Source organism: Camelina sativa, chromosome 17, assembly GCF_030686135.1.
Source record: "Camelina sativa cultivar CO46 ecotype springtype chromosome 17, ASM3068613v1".
Classification (NCBI taxonomy): Eukaryota; Viridiplantae; Streptophyta; class Magnoliopsida; order Brassicales; family Brassicaceae; genus Camelina; species Camelina sativa.
This window is the reverse complement of record NC_141896.1, coordinates 37,310,930-37,315,563: the sequence shown is the minus strand read 5'-3', so window position 1 is coordinate 37,315,563 and position 4,634 is coordinate 37,310,930. Positions and strand designations below refer to the sequence as shown.

Sequence of the window (4,634 nt, the reverse complement as noted above, 5' to 3'; positions counted from 1 at the left end):
ATTCTAGTTTCATTCCTGTTGCACTCATTTCATTTCTGTTTGATCTTATTTCATTTCTTGTCTTGCATTAGTATAGTTCCTGTTCCTGTTTAGTATCATTACTGCTTTGTTTTACTGTTTACTTTGCATTTAGTATCCTGTCTTAGTAGCTTTACATTCTGAATTTCATAATCATCATTAGGTTGTTAGTTAAAATCATTCTTCATATTTGGCTTGACTTTGATAAGTATTCACATCATGATTGCTTGCATCACACTCATTATGGATTGACATCCTTGATGCTACAACATCATAAGGGTTGTTGAAACACCTTGCTTCCATTTGTTCATCATTCATCATCACATTCATTGCATATCATTATTCATCATCATCACCACACAAAAGAGCAAGTTTCTATTTGGCGCTGTTGCCATTTGAGTGTTTGTTTGTGACATTTAGGATTTATACAAGTCTAAGATTAAGTTCTATTGCTCCTTTGATCACTACTGATTCAGATTCTTCATCTGCTTGGTTGTTTTGAATCTCAGGTACCAACTCGACATACAACTCGAGCTACAACTCGACCGTCTACACGATTGAGTACCTGATCGAGTCAGAACTCAGATTAAATTAGTCTTCTCGTCTCAGTCAGTTTGGTTTTTAACTCGAGCCAGTGCTCGACCGAGTGTCAGTTCGAGTCAGTTGATGCAAACAAGAACCAAGGGAAATCAGAATCTTCAGAGGTACCTTGATCACATCAACCGCTTACCAAGAGACCTGAGACAGCAGAGACAAGAATCCTCCAAGAACAAGAGAATCAGTTGCTAATGTAGCAACAAAATAATCAAGAGCAAAGGCCAAGGCACATTGGTGCTGGAGATGCTCCAAATACACACAACCAGAGAGCTGGTATTGTGCCTCCTACAGTTTCCAACAACAATTATGAGATCAAAAGTGGTCTGATCTCTATGATTCAAGCAAATAAGTTCCAGGGTTTGCCAATGGAGGACCCATTGGACCATCTTGATAAGTTTGACAGGATTTGTGGCCTCACCAAGATCAATGGTGTTAGTTAAGATGGCTTCAAACTTAGGTTGTTTCCTTTCTCACTTGGAGACAAAGCCCATCTAGGGGAGAAGACACTTCCAACTGGTGCAATCACTACATGGGATGCTTGTAAGAAGGCCTTCCTAGCTAAGTTTTTCTCTAATGCTAGAACTACAAGGTTGAGGAATGAGATTTCTGGTTTTGCACAAAAGAACAATGAAAGCTTTTGGGAGGCATGGGAGAGATTCAAAGGCTTCCAAACTCAATGTCCACACCATGGATTCAGCAATGAGTCTTTGCTCAGCATCTTATACAGAGGAGTTCTACCCAAGATAAGGATGCTTTTGGACACAGCCTCCGATGGCAATTTCCTCAACAAAAATGTAGAAGAAGGCTAGGAATTGGTAGAGAATCTAGCCCAATCAGATGGAAATTATAATGAAGACTATGACAGAACAGTAAGGTTTGTCTCCAATGATCAAGAGGAGAAGTACAAGAAGGACTTGAAAGTGGTCAATGAGAAGCTAGATAGAATTCTACTCAGCCAACAAAAGAATATTCACTTTCTTGCTGAAGAAGAGATTCCAGCTCAAGATGGGGAGAGAGAATTTGCTGAGATTTGCTATATGCAAAATCAAGGAGGGTTCAAGGGCTAAAATCAATTCAAAACAACAACCTCTCCTATAGAAGCACCAATGTAGCAAATCCTCAAGATCAAGTCTATCCACCTCAACAGCCCCAACAACAAAACAACTATGCACCCAAACAACAACATCAAGGGTTCCAGCCTCAATTGTGTCCCCCTCCAGGGGTTCAGACCTCATAAGGCCAAGAACCAGATTTGAGAGCTATGATGCAACAAATGTTGATTGGGCAAGAAAATGGGAAGATTGAGGATGCAAAACAGTTTGCTGAGCTGAACCAAAAGCTGACTTCTCAGTACAATGATATCAACATCAAGTTTGAAAGTCTGAACTCTAGAGTGAAGTACATGGAGAGTACCATTGCTTCTACTTCAGCACCGAAGCCTAATCAACTTCCTAGAAAAGCTATTCAAAACCCAAGGGAGTTTACTGCTAAAGCTATTCATCTCTATGAGGAAGCTGTCACTGAGGACAGTGAAGTTCAAGCTGGGGAGGATTTGTCACTTATTGAAGCCCAGAGTAAAGGTTTCTCACAGCAAACTGAAGTCGGCAAAGCACTCGACCAGGTGCTCGACCACACACACGATCGAGTACCTGATCGAGTGACCGATCGAGTTGTTGCCACATAAGCTGTCAAGCCTGTTAGATACATTCCTCCTGCTTACAAACCACCTCTGCCATTCTCAGGACGTTTCAAGGCACAAAACCTGAAGGAACTTAGGAAAATAATTGAAAAGAGGGAAGTGATGGCTTTACAACAAGAGGAAGTCATTGAAAGGAAGGAAGTGATGGATTTGAAGGAAGAAGTTGTCATAGCATTCCAAGAAGAAGAGAGATGACCTGCTTTGGAACAGTATGCTCCATATCTTCTCTATCAAGATATGCTACTTGAGATGTCAAAGCAGAAAGCTCAAATTCAAGACAAGAAGGATCTTGAGGAGATTGAGGGAGGTATCATACCAACTAAACTTGAAGATCCAGGTCCATTCAATCTGCCTTGCTCCTTCAGCTATCTACACTTCAAAAAATGCTTGTGTGACTTGGGAGCATCTATCAGTGTGGTACCTTACTCTATAGCACAAAAGCTTGGACATACTGAATTCAAGTCCACCAACCTTCACTTTTAAGTCTAGCTGATGGATCAAACAAGGAGGTGGTTGGTAAACTGGAGAGTCAAGATAGGCAAGGCTAGGATTCCTACATATTTTGTGGTAATAGAAATGGATAAGGATCTAGAAGATCCTATTATCCTAGGAAGAACATTTCTAGTCACTGCTGGAGCTGTCATTGATGTCAAGGAAGGGCTTATAACTTTGAACATAGCTGAGGGTGTGATCATGAAATTTGATATCAACAACCCAACTAACTTGCCCTCCACCAAAGGTTAACCTTTTACTATCAAGGACAAAGGTGATTATGAGGTCTCAAGTGAAGTGGAAACTCCAAAAGCTAAGCTCTTTTCTCATGAGAAATCAGTTGAAAAGCTCAAAGGTTGACTGATCTAGTGAAGGATCTTCAAGAGCAACTCAACAAGAGGTATTTGAAGAAGGCAAGACCAAGACTCAAGATTTAGAAGAAACAAGGTTCAAATGTTAAGGAGGTAGTGATCAAGAAGCAACACCAAAGTGATCAAGTTGTACCAGGGAGGATTTCATCACCTCCTTGATCTCCAAACCAAGCCCGAAAAGGCATCAAAAGTCAAGCTTAGTGACTTTAAACAAGCTCACTAGGGAGGAAGTCCCTAAGGTATCATTGTACATATGTTTAATTTTCCTTGTAGTTTTGATCTTTTTGTTTTATGTTTGTGTTGGGCAGGCTGTTTTATGAGAGTGTAGATGGATTTGAGAAGAATTGGACTTGTAGAAGTGCATTCGGAAGCCCACTCGACCAGCCCACAAGAGGTACTCGGTCGAGTGGCATAGAAGTTCAAGCCCAATCGGTTTAGTTTTGTCTTGCACGATCGAGTGGAGGAAGAAAGGAGTTCGAAATTCAAATATTGGTCAAGCACTCGACCACGTGGGATCGAGTGGTGGGGTTGAGTGGCAGCAAAAGTGAGTCAAAGATTCCCAATTCAAATTTGAATGCCAAAAACGCTCCACCCTTGTCTCTTTGTCCCCTTAGCCTCTTTATATAGAGGTAAACTCGATTCGAAGCTCCTCACGCTCTCTCATTTGCTTAAGACAATCAAAATCTAGCTTAAAATCTCTCTCAAGTTCATCTTCTTGCTCAAGCTTAGTTCTTTTGGTTTTTGGGTTACTAACCTTTTAACTTTGAGCTTTGAGTCTATTCCTTTCAGTTCTCTTTCAAAATGTCTTCAAGGTCTACAAGAACATCTCAACAAGCTGCTGATCGCTCCTTGGATCAATGTGATGCACATATTGCATCAAGAAGAGAAGCTGGTGGAAGTACTCGACCACCTACTGGAGCAGGCAAATGACTGAGTGCTGGTCCGAGTAGGAGATCGAGTGGCGTGCCGAGTAAGAAACATCAACCCATTGAGGAAGATCCTGAGCGAACTGAGAGTGAAGAAGAGATGGAATTCACTCTTCAAGAGCACAGAAGAAGAAACAAGGCAAAAGGGAAGAGGCCAGCAGCTGAAGAGCAACAAGAGGAGGTTGAAAGTGAGAATGAAGACGAAGAAGAACAAGAAGAAGAACAAGAATCTGGTGGTATAACTCCAAGACAGCTCTTTGAAGCTTTCATGAGGATGAGCTTTCAAGGAACAAGATATCCTCACAAGGAGACCATGGAGAAGCTGGGGATTGCTGAAGATGTAGAGTTTCTCTTTGAGAAGTGCAACCTAAGCAAATTCATGGGATTGTGCATGGAAGGGTATAGAGAAGAAAGCTGTGAGTTCTTAGCCATCATCAAGTTTCACTTCTACCCAAGGATGGATAAAGAGTTGGGAGCTGGGTGTTGTGACTTCACCATCAAGGGAAAGAGATATGAGCTTTCATTTAAGAA

General features: G+C 41.3%; 1 non-coding gene across 1 annotated transcript; it reads right to left on the bottom strand.

Moving 5' to 3' along the window:
- Nucleotides 1-1,202: 1,202 nt before the first annotated feature.
- Nucleotides 1,203-1,309, bottom strand: LOC147924829 (small nucleolar RNA R71). The gene has a single exon (XR_015587855.1). It is a non-coding gene; the product is annotated as a small nucleolar RNA R71 (small nucleolar RNA).
- Between the last annotated feature and the right edge of the window lie 3,325 nt (nucleotides 1,310-4,634).